At 49.3% G+C, this 15,551-nt stretch overlaps 1 protein-coding gene across 7 annotated transcripts in view; it reads right to left on the bottom strand.

Annotated features, from left to right (window-relative positions):
* The window catches only part of MFSD3 (major facilitator superfamily domain containing 3), a 926,467-nt gene extending 911,165 nt beyond the window's left edge, over positions 1–15,302 (bottom strand). For 6 of the 7 annotated variants that reach the window (XM_069621959.1, XM_069621955.1, XM_069621958.1 and 3 more), the window contains exon 1: positions 15,213–15,302. The gene's annotated coding sequence lies outside the window, so the exon portion shown is untranslated. Of the gene's footprint in view, positions 1–14,866; positions 14,994–15,212 lie in introns of those variants that run through there. The other variant, XM_069621956.1, reaches the window with a different exon arrangement.
* Positions 15,303–15,551: the final 249 nt, after the last annotated feature.

The following is a 15,551-nucleotide window of genomic DNA, read 5'->3' as shown; positions in this document are numbered from 1 at the left end:
CTGCGCTCCCACCTACAAACAGCACACAGGACAGCACTTAGTTTGTTAACATCCAAAATGCCCTACTACTTAAAACTGAAACACTCCAGAAAAAGAACACCATGAAAAAAATACTCCATGAGTAGTGTTGCAACTGCAACCCCCACCCACGAGCTCCAAGCTGCACTACATAATCCACCTTCTTTTGAGTTCAAACCAGTCTCTGTAACAGAAGTCCTTCATTTATTTATTTATTTCTATAGCGCTGCAGCCCGCAGGCATCAGAGCGCTTTCCACAGAGACATGGGACCTGGTGACTGGACAACAAAAAGGTGTAATTAAAGCAGTTTGAGGTGGTCAATTGAGTGGATGATTATTTGAATAAGAGGATTTTCAGTTTCTTTTTAAAGCGTTGCAAGTTTCAGTTCTTAGGGATTCAGGTAGAGTGTTCCATTTTGCGATAGCTTTTGTAGGGAATGCTCTACCTAATCCGTTCGTCTTTTTTGATGGCTTGGCCTATAGTAATCCTTTGTTCATGGATCTATGATGTAGGTTGCGAATGAAAGGCCCCTGTTCAGGAGACTTATCTGATCTTCTGTCAGGGTTGTCAGTTGTCATTGACTATGCTCTTGTAAATCTTCGGTAATCCTCTAAGGCCTCCGGGTTGCCTGAGTCGACCTGACCCCCTCCTTCCTCTCCTCCGGGTAAAGGTTGTTTCTTGTCCGGTTGATTTGTCAGTTGGAAACTGACTTGTTTCTGCATTGTGTTTCTATTGCCTTTTTTGTATCGTCTTATTTGGTTGAGGAAACCATCTCCTGTATTGTTTGCATCTTCTGTAACGGCTGTGTCTCCTTCTGCAGTTTCTTCTGCATCTGAACTGGCAGAAGAGGTGTTAGGCGTACTTTCTCTTGACACAGGTTTGGTGAATTTATGGGCATTTCAATTTCACCAACTTGGGACTACAATTCCCATAAAACATTGAGGGCCAATGGCCACGTAGTATCAATGTGAGCATTAAATTGACCTGACATGTACGTTTTACATCATCATAATGCTGAAGGATATGCCCCGATTTGAAAAAGGTATTGTAAATGCCGAAACACGTGTAATCAGAAAGGGCCAATAAACAAAACTATTTTGAGCACCAACACATGTGATTTTGGAACTTTGTTCATACACAATTGTGGCGCAGAAAGAAGGTGTGTGGAAAATACACATTACCTTACAAACAAATGGAGTGGGGGGATCTCTTAGTTTCAGTCTTTCACACACCAATGCGATACCTACAAATCTAAATTAAAATACTGGTCGTAGGGGTTTCACAGTGAGATCACAAAAAGGTCACCAAGCCTAAGTTTTAGTATATCTGGGGGCCTCTCACTGCTAGAATTCACTCAGAAGCTGAAGTTGAAACTGACGCTTAATCTCGAAGCCGAGCCTAAAGAAGGTTGACAGCTGTCTCCCTTCACCGAAATACAGAAGCCGAAAGCCGTCGAGACTGATCCAAGAGAGGGCCTGGTTAGGCGCCCTCTTCCCGTGCTCAGATGGACCATAGAGCAGGGCTAACCTTCACTGAAGCGCCCTGGAAGTCAGACCCTCGACAGGTTGCCGACCAGAGATGGGGACCACGGAGGAGAATCTAGATAAGCACCGGACATTCCGTTTGCTGTAACCACTGGAGGCCTGTCGAAGCCGTGTTGCCCAGAAGCAGGGACCGCTTGACGCTGTGCCACTGATGACCGGAGCCGCAATGCTCCTTTGCCTAAGAATTTTTTTTCCCACTTAGTTTTTATTGAACATTTCATCATACATTACATTTTACAGTCTAAAACAGACAATAGCCAAGAGTAAGCACAAATCAAAGAGACCGCAAAACATACCCGCTCCCTCCCCAACCCAAACCCACCCACCCCCCCCAACAAAAGCTACCAGGTTTACATAGAGCGAAGACTACACGAGGAATAGAGAAAGGACACAGCATACATTGAGACTTTTCCACACAACCTCGATGTCTTAGGTTCCCAGTGGGACGTGCAAGAGCTAGTGGACTACCAGCGAACTAACCACATTCCCCTAGCTGCAAACTTCCCCCCACATCTGAACTGATTACAATTTCAAGGCATCACATTCCACACTTAACAAAACAATAGTCCATTCCTGTAGAAAAGAAGACATGTTATCATTAATTATGGCTGACAGTTTCTCATACGTAAAAATTGCCAGCAGCTGAGTGAGCCATTCCGCCTTAGAAGGGGCACAGGTACTTTTCCAATTTTGAGCCACGGCCATTCTCCCCGCCCGTAACATAGCACTCACCACCCTAGTGAAGGGATCTGACTCACTATCGGGCAAAGGGGTACCCAGGAGGATCTCCAAGGGGTGAAGAGAAGGGCACAACCCCAAAATGCTCTTGATCCAACTAAGCAATTCCGCCCAGAAGACCTGAATGACCGGGCAATCCCACCACATGTGGTACCAAATACCACGGAGAGAGCAATCCCTGGGACACATAGGAGATAACCTGGCAAACATCTTAGATAAGGTGACCGGAGAACGATGCCAAGAGTGGAGAATCTTAAAATTATGCTCCATAGCAGCTGTATACAAACCCCTCCTAAAGATAGATCTGAAGACTCCCTGCCATGTGCGATCATCGAGTGTCATGCCCAATCTCTCCTCCCAGATACGCTTGAACGGTTGTCTATCCTCCAAGTTAGCTGTAACCAGCACGTTGTATATACTGGAGAGCGATCCCTTTCTGGACTTAGCTTCCACAAGAACATTTTCGAAGGGGGTTAAAGGACGAGTCAAGGAAGCCCGCCACCCAGCCTGGGTAAGGATACCCCTGAGCCGTAGGTAATCGAAGATGGAAAGCGGTTTCTCACGCAACACCTCCGACAACTGGCCAAATTCAATAAACTCACCAAGGTGAAAGATATGCGCCGCCCTCTCCACCCCCTGGTCAGACCAGGATTGGGTTTCGTGGAAACCTCTGGATCCTATATTGAGTGGGGGGCCCCATAGAGAAGAGGGGGGGGAGGCCAAGAAGAGAGGAGTTTATCATCTCCAGGACGCCCACAGAACAGACAGGATTGGGTGCGATTTAGCCACTGCTGGGAGGGATCGTGGAGGAGACCAAAGTAAATCCCTGACTTTGTAAGGATGGACCTGTACATCTTCCACATACGTCCAGTACGTCCTAAGGTCGTCCCTCAGATGTTCTAGCATCACCCGCAGCTGGGCTGCCTTATAGTACAGCTTAAAGTCAGGGAGACCGAACCCACCGTGAGACTTTGGGAGGGTCAGGGTGAATTATTTCACTCTTGCCCTCTAACCGCTCCAGACAAAACTCTGTAGACGGGATAGCAGAGAATCAAAAAAAGAGTCTGGGACAATGGAAGGAAGGGACGAAAAAAGATAGGAGTCGGGAGAGCACATTCATTTTAATCGAGATCATGCGCCCAAACCAAGAGAGAGTGAGAGGAGCCCACCTTGTCAGATCCTTAAAGATCCCAGCCAGGAGAGGAGGATAATTTAGCTCATACAATTTGTTTAAATCTCTAGGGATGTTAGTGCCAAGATACCTAGTTGCCTCCCGCTTTACTCTCATCCCAAGCACCTCCGATTTACCACTGATCTCACGGTCCAGTCTGCCCATCGGCATAGTACATGACTTGGATACGTTGATTCTAAGCCCCGAAAACGCCCCAAAGAAGCGGATCAAGCCTAATAAGTGCGGGAGGGATTTGTGAAGCCTGGTCAGGTATACTAGAATGTCATCCGTGAAGAGGGAGAGCTTGATTTCGCAGTCCCCACACTGCACCCCAGAGACACCACTATCAGTTCTGACCGTGATGGCAACGGGCTCCATTGCCAGAGCATACAAAAGAGGGGAGAGAGGACACCCCTGACAGGTACCCCTGGAGAGCGGAAAATCGCCCGAAGTGCAGCCGTTCACCAGTACCCGCGCTAGAGGACCATTGTACAAGGCCGCAACCCACCCACAGAAATTGTCACCCAAGCCCATCTTACGAAGGACCTTCACCATGTACGGCCATTCGACGCGGCCAAAGGCCTTTCAGAATCCAACGAAAGGAGGTAAGCCTCCGAGTCCCGCTTAGACACCTCATGCAAAAGGCCCAGGGCTTTCCTTACATTATCAGAGCCTTGGCGCCCGGGGATAAAGCCTACTTGATCACCATGGACTAGATAGGGGAGAAGTTTAGACAATCTATTCGCCAACATTTTAGCTAATATTTTAACATCTACGTTAAGGACAGAGATGGGCCTATAAGACTGACAAGGTGAGGGATCTTTCCCCTCCTTAGGAAGCACCACTATAAGGGCAGACATCATGGTAGCAGGGAGGGAGCCAGATTCCAGGGCCGCATTGTACACCTTAGACAAGAAGGGAGCCAACGTGGAGCGGAAGGTCTTATAGAATCGGACCGAGAAACCATCATCTCCTGGAGAGTACCACTCTTCAGGGACACAATAGTGTCAATTATTTCCTGAGCCGAGATAGGGTGCTCTAAATATTCTGAGGACTCTCGAGTGAGACAGGGGACAGGGAGGGAGTCCAGGAACTGGTCCACTTCTTTATCATCCCCACCATATTCGGAAGCATAGAGACCCTCATAATACTGCCTGAACTGCTCCGCTATTTGGCTATCCTACAAGATTTTCTCTCCCGCCCGACCAGAGACCCAATTAACCCTCCTACTATTACGCAGCTCTCGCAGCCTCCAGGCTAAAATCTTTTCTGCTTTTTCCCCTTTCTCCATGTATCGTTGTTTTAAGAACGCAAGCTTTCTTTCCGTCTGGCCTACAAGGAGGGCGGATAGTTTCGCTCTGAGGTTCTGAAGCGCTTCACGCAGACCTGGGGCAATCTGCGTTTTCAACCTACCCCCCGGCTTAATGGCGGCGATTTGCTCCCTCAACTTAAGACTCCTCCCTCAACCTCTCCCTCTTTCTCCTAGCTCCCATTTCAATCAACGTCCCTCTAATCGTGGCCTTAAATGCATCCCAAACAATTCTAGGCTCCACCTCACCGGTGTCGTTAAGGCTAAAGAATTCCTCAATAGAAGACAGTAGGGACTGCCTCAGCTCCTTATCTATTAGCAACAAGTCATTGCATATTCACCTCGACTTACTCGTAGCCGGGGGAGGGATTCCCAAATTGACGAACTAAGTTGTGATCGGACCATGGGACAGCCACAACCCTGAAATCGGACATGCAATCCCTGATCGCAGCATCCACCGACAGATAATCAATCCTCGAGTAGGCTTGATGCACCGTGGAGTAAAACGTAAAAAGGGATTCGCGGTCGCGCCAAGCAGAGTGCGCATCCTCGAGACCCAGCTCACCATTAGCCCGGTTGAATGATTCCGCCATCCTCAATTGGGATCTGAGGTCAGGGCAAGGTTTGGGGGGGATCTCCTGTTGTTCTCCGGACACAAAACCATATTAAAGTCCCCCCCAACAATTAGCGCGCCTTCAGCAAATCCTCTGATCTTCTCCCGCATTCCCTACCAAAAAGCATCTTGGCCTTCATTCGGGGCATATACACCCACAAAAGTGAAGTCGGACCCTCAGCTCTCCCTTAACCATAATATAACGCCTTTCAGGGTCAGCTTCGTGGGCTTTGGGGGAGAAGTGGGCATTCTGAGAAATCTAAAGGACAACCCCATGTTTTTTCGCCACATAAGAGGCATGAAACATTTGTTGGACAGCTCTAGATCTGAGTGCAGGCTCCCTCCCCTTGACCCAATGGGATTCCTGTAGGAAAAGAAAGTGAAGTTGCAATCTATCAAATTCCCTCAACAACAAAGAACTTTTAGTCGGAGAGTTCAGACCCCGCACATTTAAGGACCCCACCTACATCAGCTGTAAAGAGTCAACCATAAGAAAAGCCAAGAAGATCTTCTGCCCCCACAGGGGGGGCTATTGAGAGTGCCCAACCCCTAGACCTCCGTGCACATGTGAAGCACAAATAAAAGCATATGTGACCCCATAAACCAGGTAGACCTAAGTGCAAAAAACGACCCACCCCAACTCCCAAATAAGAAACCCACTTCGAACCACCACCCACTGCACCCTTCCCCAACAAAACACCCCCCCACCCCCCACCCAACCTAGCCCTGAGTGCCTGGAACGGACACAACATCCACTTGCCGCACCACCAGGCCGCCAAAGATCACCTGCACTTGGGCGGAATACGACAAGAGCAACCTGAAATTCTGGGTCTCCCCCAACTACAAAAACACAACCCAACAGTTCAAACTCCATAACCCCCCCACCAACAAAACATAGCCCTGCAGACTGAACCTAGGAAGGTCTCAACATTCTTGCACAAGGTCAGATAACCAACCATAAGGTCCCCGGGCACTCAAGCATGCATAAGCAGGACCCTCCACATCAACGGCCCATCGCAGTCTGCTCTGGGAAGGACACCGCCGACTCCCCTCCTTCCCGGCTCCCAACTCCGGACCCGAGGACGTGGCCCCCAGCAATTCGCTAGAGACTTTCTGAATCTCCGACTCCATAGATGGGGAGTACTTACAGCCATCCAACTTGAACGTAAGTGGGAACGGGTGCCCCCCACCTATAGCGCACTCCCTTAGTCTGGAGCCACTTCGTCAGAGGGCCACACAGTCTCCCGCGGGCGAGGGTGAGCGCCGAAAGGTCCTGATAGATCGATATTTTAGCACCCTCCCACTCGATAGGGCCCTTCCGTCGTGCCAGCTCCAGAATGTTCGACTTCTCTACATAGTAGTGAAATTTGACCGCACGATCTCCCGCTCTGTGGGCTCTGTCAAATGTGGCCTCGCTGTTATTCTCTCCATCAAAGAGCTTACTTATGATTGACTTGACTCTCATCACAATGTTCAGCTGGGTCTTCCCCTCCCGCTCCGGGATACCCAGGAACCTGAGGTTGGATCGCTGTTCCCTATTCTCTAAGTCATCAAGCTTAAGAGCGACCTTCTCCTCTCGCCTCTCTAACTCTGCCAAGCGCATGTCGAATTGAGCTTCAAATAGGTCTGCGAGGTCTGATTGGCCTCTAGGGCTTGGACCCGGTCTTCAACAGCGTCCACCTTTTTATCTAGAGAGTGAAGCCGCCTGCCAATATCAGCCCTGAAGCCGCGGATATCCTCCAACAGGGCCGCCATGTTCTGGCTCAGACTGAGCCTCCGATGTCTCCGATAGACCTCCCGCCTGCATACTGGTCCCACCTGGCGCTTGTTCAGGGGCACGCCAATACTTTTGCAGCCATTGCACCCCGTCCATCCAGGAACGAGAGAGGCGCGAACCACCTGAGACGTTCCAGAGGCAGGCAGAAGAAGATCCCCCCACAGTCCTCCCAGCGATCCAGATGTTGCTCAGCCCTCTACACTCTAGGGTGATACCAGGCAGGCCACAACTGCTAGCTAGCTCCAGGAGATCCAGCATTACAGGCCCATACACGAGACCCACCAGCAAAGTCCACTGGCCCGGCACACTGCAGAGCAGACCTCACCCACTCCCTGGACTACCTCTGAGAGCCTTCTGCGCAGTGGACAGCAGCAAGCACAACCACAGAGCCTGAGGTGCCCCATAACCAGCGCGCGGGTATTCCTGACCGTGCCACCCAGATGCCTAGTGACCACCTGCAAATGCAGGGCAAAAGCTGGGCCAGTAGTGTCCCCCACGGGATTCCTCTGCGGTCCAGGTGTCACTGTTCACAAAGGGACTGCCAAAGAGACAAATCACAGTCCTCCTAACGCACCTCAAACTACGGAGGACACCAGCCCCAGTCCCAACACACCACTGACCACGCAAACAGTCTGAGCTTCAGGGAAAGTCCACAGAAAACCCGCTCGGGGCAATGGAGGCAAGCGAACTATAGGCTGGCTGCCGGCCCCCGCCAGAAACTGCACGGGCAGTCCCGGCCCAGGAAAAGTCCAACATGGGGGGGGCTACCGGGCCCTGCAGGATCAAGGGGGCACCACCACCACAGGATGCACGCACCCGGAAAGCCACACTAATGGTACAGCGCCGCGGGTACCCTCCAGGCACACAGGAGCCGACACCCAGGGTCCCGCAAGCAGGGCTGTTCGGCCCTTCAGGACCGCTCGAGGCGCCCTCTTCGCAGCCCCCACTGGGTCCGCGACCGTCACACCAAAGCTCTTCGCTGCGGGGGGAGGGCCACGGCCCAGTCTTCTGCCCCTCCCCCTCCGAGAGGCAGTCAGCAGCCGCGCGGTTCCCCTCGCCGGGCGAACTGTCACTTTACTCCCGCTCGCTGCAAGACGTCGGCCGATCACCGGCTCGGAAGATCCCACCAGCACCGCAGGCGCGGTCACCTGACGCCCACCAGCTTCAGCACACACGGGGGGGGGGTCAGACCTCAACTTCCATGGGGTGGGGGGGCCCAAACTGTCAAATTCCACACCCAAGGGAGGAGATCAGCCAAGACCCGCCAGCACATCTCGGCGCTCCCTGGCGGCTCCTGCCTAAGACTTTTGATTTACAGACGCACTCGTCCGCACCGCCGCCTACTTTATCTCGTCAGAGAAAGCCAGGACCTCGACGCACCGAGGAGCATCTGCCGGTGGGTTTCCCGACACCCAACGACCGTAGAGACGCCGGACGACTCAACACCCTTGCTGGGCCACAGCTCTTCACAAACTCTTTGTGGTCCTGAACTTTCGACATTGAGGTGCCCCACACGCCTCTTCCTTGCAGGACATCTTCGAATCATCGTTGACGAGCACCGCTGGAACCGAAGCTGCCGCCTCAACGCCGAGTTCACTTTCTTCAAGGAATCTCAACGATCTGTGGCTCCTGCTATAAAGGGAGCTGCTCAAGAAGGATCCATCGAAGATTCGTCGTCAAACTCTGCTATTCCAGGTACACTTGGGTGGTAGAAATATTATAGAAGGAAATAAGACTTATAGAACAATATATGGACTGGGCTTGTAGCATATCTTTATTTTACAGGTTGCCCAGGTGGGGGGGATCTCTACACAGAACTGTGTCTAGTGGTAGGGGCCAATACTCTGCAAATTGTTCGAACCAACTGCTTTCCTCCTATATCTATTGTTGGTTTCCTTTATTAAGTGATTTGTGTGGCATTTAACCAGAGTACAGTTGATGCACTTTAATTAAATCTGATAGAAATTGTGGTACCACTTAGAACTGTATATATATTTGCCATTGTAGATGAACTGAGCCCAAAGTGAGTTATTGTCATTGTGTATATAACCTTGAACCTTAATTATATAAGGACGGTGTCTTAACAAATACAGTGTGTGGACATTCCTTTGTGGGGGTACTTAAGAACCAGCCTGCATCACCTCCTGAGAAGCTAGGCCGTGATTGTCCAACTAAGTTACCAATAATAGAGAATCTTGGCTGGGGTCCTCTGTGCCTCTCCTCTACCATATAGAGAGCAGAAGTACAGACCCCCCCCCCCTCCAGTCTTTACACTGTTGACGACCATCATCGATCAGAGCTGCAACGCTCCATTGCCAAAGAACACTTTGAATCAAGGACTCCTTTGCTCATCACTGTCAACTGATTTGTCCTGCCGGAGAAAATCAAGTTTGCAGACAAACCGAGGAGAATCCACCGGTGGGTTTCCCGCCACCCAAAGTCCTCAAAGACGTGAAGATCCAAAAGTCAGCCGTGGTCTAGTTCCGACCGCTGACACCAAATGGACAACAACTCAACGCCCTTGCTGGGCCTACGTTCTTCATTGACTATGCGGCAACAAACTGTCGTCAAGGTGCACCGCACGCCTCCTCTTCGCAGGACGTCCGCGACTGATCGTCGACGACCACCGCAAAGACCAAAACTGCTGCCTCAACAACATTGTTCACCGCTTTCTTCGAGGAATCTCGACGATCCGTGGCTCCTGCCTTAAAGGGAGTTCACTCAAGAAGGATCCGTTGATGACCCATCTTAGAACTCTGCTAAATCATGTACATTGGAGTAGAACATTTACAGAAGGAAATAAGACTCTGCTAAGCAATATATGTACTAGGATTGTTTAATACTTTATTTACAGGTTGCCCAGGTGGGGGGGATCCTCACACAGAACTGTGCCTAGTGGTAGGGGACCAGTATTCTGCCAATTGTTTAACCAACTTGTTTTTCTCCCAAGTCTATTGTTGACACTTTTTGCTATTGATTTGTATGCCATTTCAAATTGTCAGCAGTCGGTGCATTTTAATGGAGTCAAAGAGTAATTGTGGTACCACATAGAAATTATACATGTATCATTATAGTATTGCCTGAGCACAAAGTGTGTTATTGTGTGTGTCTGTTTATAACTTGAACCTTATTTATATAAAGAACTGTGTTATCACTAACATAGTGTGTGGACATTCCTTTGTGCGGGCTTGGGGACTACACTGCACTTAAGAACCATACTGCATCACCTCCTGAGGGCTTAAGCCTTGATTGCTTGTCCAACGTTACCAAACAGCGAATCTTTGCTGGGGTGCTCTGTGCTTCTACTCTGCCATATATAGAGCAGGAGTACAGAAACCCCCCTCCTGTCTTTACAATGGGTAACCTGGGCGCCAAACTAATAATCATTTGCACACAGCACCAATGTCTCTGCCACACATCATGGAGGAGCCTTTAAAAAGCTTCTTTGTGCTGGCGCAGCAGCAGTTCCCTATGTAAAATAAAGCGCCCCCGCATATTAGCACTGCAGAGATGCCCTATGGGGAAGAAGCATTCCAATAACGTTGGGCGCCACTGCCACGCCAGCATGGGAGAGCGGCTTTTCTAGTACAAAGGGCGTCACTGACACACCAGCTCCAGGGAGCCTTTTGAGGGCTCCTGCTCATGTGCTAGGAACTCCAGCACAAGAGCAAGGTCATTTTCAATTGAATAAGGTGCCTCAGCCACGCCAGTACAGGAGAGCCTTTCAAAGGCTTCACAAGCCGGCGTGGTGGCGGCTCCCTATTAAAGTGAAAAGCACCATGCTCCCATGCTGGAGCAAAAGCATTTCACTCTAATAGAGCAAAGCTGCCATGCCAGCACAGGAAGCCTTTGAAAGACTTCCATGAGCTGGAGCGGTGGCGGCACCCTATTTAAGTGAAAAGCTCCCGCTCCTGTAATGGAGAGGGAAGCTTTTCACTTAAATAGGGGGCCGCAGCCCAAAAAATCCCCCTGGGCTCTCCCTCCTCCATGGGGCAGAAGGGCGAAGCCAAGGGTTGCGGCCAAACCTGGTTTTTGCATGAAAGCAAAGTGCATTTTTTCGAAATGACCTTTGCTTTTATGCAAAAAGCATGGATTAGTTTTAAAATTGTGGACATTCTTACTAAGAATGCCCACAATTATGGAAGTTTGACTCTGCTGTTTTCATTGATCACAATCTGCACCCAAAATGTCTGTAAATTGCAAGACAAATACCAATTTGGACATCTTTTGTACATGATGTGAGACTGGCTGTTTCTGCATTCAGTCTCATCTCATGTCTTCTGAAGCTGGGCTTGGGAACATATCTGGGAATTTCCTGGGTCAGCGGGGTCCTCTGAACAGAAAAGCTTCCCTTGCTGGTGCCGGGAGCTTTTCTTTTGCATGAGACGGGGAAGCCTTGAAGAGCTATCCTGAGCGGGCGCGGTGTTGGTGCCAGACTTGAACAGGTTAGGGATTTCAGAGGTGGCTGCAAGACAGTTTTGAAAGCTCACCATCATAGGGTATATTGATATCGCCTAGATAGGCTTTTGTCCTCTGCCACAATGTTTGCTGCTGAAATGCTAATGAATGTTTAAATGTAAATTGACTGCTCTGCCAGGTGAGAAATCTGCCAGGATCTTGGTAGCACTCCATTCCCATCGGAGCCCAGGGTTTAGCACTCTGACATCTGGGTAGAGTGCTGTCTTCTCCCTGTAACCAGTCTTGGAGTGTATGTAGGAGTCATGAGTCTCCTACAAAAACAGTCCACCTTAGTAGCTCACAAGCATCGGCATAGGCTATGCCCATTTACAGGATTACATATGCCTTTAATATTCCATGTTATATTTGTAAATTAGACAATGTCAAGAGTACAGTTAATGTAATATCAGAGTGTATGAGAACAAGTTGAAAAAGATATTTGGCTTAATCCAGAATATAGAATACTAGAAGCAGGCTACCAAGTTGAGCCATCTACCACAATATATACGTGAAGCTCTCTAATCTATAAATACCATATTCTATGTTGTGGGTTGGCTAGTATGAGTTGGAAAGATAATGTGACCAAAGGCCAAGGTCAAAGAACATAAATAGTTATGATAATCTGACCACTTGCGCCACACCTCACCATAACTCAATGGATAATGATACAAGTCACATTGACACAACATGCAGACCGGCAATTAAAAAATATGATAGCTTTACTAGATATCCAACGTCTGTTTCGACGCTTGAAAAGATCTTCCTCAGGGCACTTTATCTCAAATGTCGTTGGTGTCAACAATAACACAATATTACGATTGATCTCTTCATTGCAAGCATCTCTTAAAACTCTTGTGCTTCAATTCACTAGGTCTTCAATTTGCAAGGCCTGTGAACATATAGTGGTGGATACTCGTATATGGTTCAATCCCAGCTATTGGTTTCAATAACCCAGGGTTGTTAAACACAGGGACCCTTTTGATTCAATCCGTGGTATACATAGGAAAGCTATCATATTTATGAATGATAGGTCTGCATTTTGTGTCAATGTGACTTGAATCATTATCTATTGAGTTATGGGAAGGTGAAATGTAGCACAAGTGGTCCGACTATCACAACTCTTCATCCAGAATGCGTGTCCGTAAATGTGACCCTTTTCATCAGAATTTGTGTCGATCAAATTGATTTTTCGTCTGTTTTGTACCGACTGTCCTGAACTTGGGTCAGTGTCAGATAGTCAACCTAATACTTATGGAAGCACTGATAAGGTCAACATAGGAAAGACATTTCTGAAACAAATTCACTTGATCTAACAGTTCCGACAGAAATGTTACCATGTTTGACACAACTAAGACTGGTTAGCAAATGGTCGCTACCTAGCCAACGCACCTTCCACTTGCCTGTGATACTGCTTCCCGCCACATCGCTAGGGCACATCAGTGCGCCTTCAGACGACCTTCCTCCACATTCAACGTCTACCTTGCCCCTTTGGCCCACTGGATCGCTTCCTTATCTCCTCATTTCCAGTTTCATGCAGCTCTCCTTCAAGCTTCCCTCCTCTTCCTCCTCTCATTCCGGACTCCCTGATTGCTATTCAGTCATGGTGTGCTGTCAAAGATCTCTGCCATAATGCCAGTAAGACTGAGATCCTTTGCATTGGAACCCCTGCTCCCACCTTCCCTCCCTCTGGCCACCTTCAATAGGTCCCCTCCCCTCACCCTCTTGTGAAGTAAAGAACCTTGGTGACATCTTTCATTCCTCCCTCTGCTTCTCTCCTCATATCTCGGACCTTGCCAAGAAGGTCCACTATCAGCTGCACCTCCTCAGAGGTATTCTCCCTTTCCTCACCTTCCCCTATAAAGTCTATGGGCCTCATTCAGAGTATGGCTGTAGGGCGTTATCGACACTGGTAAGGATGCCGTTAACCCCCTCCCACCACATTCCGAGGTCCCTTAGCGGGTCCAACTAAGGAACGGCTGGTCTGACCAGCCGTGCTTAGAGCGATCCGTTACGGGGCCTTGGAGCTAATAACGGACCCGCAATTTGCAGGCTCCTTTCCTTTAGCTCCTTCCCCATTCCCACTGAGCCCTATGGGATCTCAAATGCAAATGGTTTTCTGAATGGGGACTTACCGGGTCCTCCAAGGTTGGAATGAGCCGGTAAGTCCGCATTCAGAGACACTGGACCCGGGTTTGAAGGCAGCCATGGTGCTAATAGCACCATGGCTACCTCCAAACTCGTAATGACCCCCTATGTCTCCAGAGCTCTGGTCCTCTCTAGGCTTGACTACTGTAACAGCCTCTTCCTCAATCTTCCTTCTTACTCCCTTTGAACTAATCCAGAATAGGAATGCAAAATGTATTCTTGGCCTCAAGCCCAGGGACCGTGTATCTCCACCCTTATTTCTCTCCTCTGGCTCCCGGTTGCTGCTAGGATCAAGTTCAAGACCCTCTGCATCATCCACAAGGCTTTTTGGGGCCTGGTACCCCCGCTACATCCAACTCTCTCTTCCTAAATACCTCCCTGCTAGAGCCCTTCCTCTGCTAGTTCCAACTCTCTGCGAGTCAGGCGCTTCTCTAAGCAAAGAGTGGGGGTTGGGGGGGTCTCTCCTCTGCAGAAGTCTCACTCTGAAATGGTCTCCCTGACCCACTCCGGCTTGAGCCTTAAATTCCAGGAGCGTCTCAAGACCCTCTTTCTCTCCTCCACTAACACCTTTCTCTGCTCCCCCCCCACCCCCTTACCTGCATTCCCAGGCACTAGGCCTCTGGCCTCCCCTTTCCACCATAGCACTTGTTTTTCGCAGACTGGCACTCCGCCCTCCCTGTTCCGCACTTGCACGATCCGCACCTCACAAGGCCTAGGGATTGTTATTGTATCCTTCTCCCTTGTCCCCTCCCCCTTTCTTTATTGTGGCACCTTGAAAAATAAGCAATAAATAAAATAAAAAATACAACTCCCCACCCCTCAAAGGAAATTTGTGTCTTGGTACCGACAAGATTACAACCAGAACTTCCATCCAAGTACTTCAACACATCTTTCAAAAGTTACCTTATACCGAACTAAAATACAGAGCGACTAGCTCGTTTTGCACGTTACAAATAACAATTAAATACACCTTGTGTTATTTTATCTGCGAAGGTACGCGATTCGTACTGTTGTTACGCTATGATAAATAGACATAAGTAAATCAAGTGTACTGTGGTTTTCGTGTCCTTCTGCATACGTTTTTTTCCTTACATTTCTATAATAACGCGGGCAGAGTTCTGTCAGGCGTTTTAGCGGGGGCCAGGAAGCAGAACGCCTCAGAGTCTAAGGAGAGTCGACTGAAGCCGTCGTGTGAGGTACCCGTGAGGAGGCGGCGCTGGTGACGTTCAACAACATACGGGCATCTCAGTCACGTCCCTACGTCATTGGCGCGGGAGAGACGGGTATTGTAGTCCTACTTCTAGCTCTATTCCACGTCCTTTGAGAATTCATCGTTTCTGCACATTTAGTTATCCGGTTAGGTGCGTAGCTACGAGCTATTTGAATGCGCGGTTCTCCGCAAATCAAGCAAAAGCGGTGCCCGGTGTCCAGGCCTTACCTGTCAAACGAAACGTTCAAAGTGAGTGCGTACTGAAAAGCCGGATATACTTCTTGGCTGCATCAAGTTGCGCTGGTGGCCATATTAGAATCAGGCGTCTGTTGCTTCTGATGAAACTTTTCAATGCTATGACAAAGTGCCTGACACAAACATGGATGCCACTGACACCTGCTACAGGGCCCGGGAAGTACCACACTCATCACTCTGAAGCCACTTGTTGCACCCTCCCTCTGGAGGTCCACCCCAGCACAAACCCAGGCCTTGGCGCTCAGCTAACTGATTATGTTACAATAGTTTAATATAGGCAGTGCTTTAATTAAGTGGAGTAAGAAATTGAGG

The sequence above is a fragment of the Ambystoma mexicanum genome, chromosome 5q (assembly GCF_040938575.1).
Source record: "Ambystoma mexicanum isolate Mex_15411 chromosome 5q, UKY_AmexF1_1, whole genome shotgun sequence".
Taxonomy (NCBI): domain Eukaryota; kingdom Metazoa; phylum Chordata; class Amphibia; order Caudata; family Ambystomatidae; genus Ambystoma; species Ambystoma mexicanum.
Note: the sequence above shows the minus strand (reverse complement) of the source record. Positions and strands in the feature narration are given on the sequence as shown.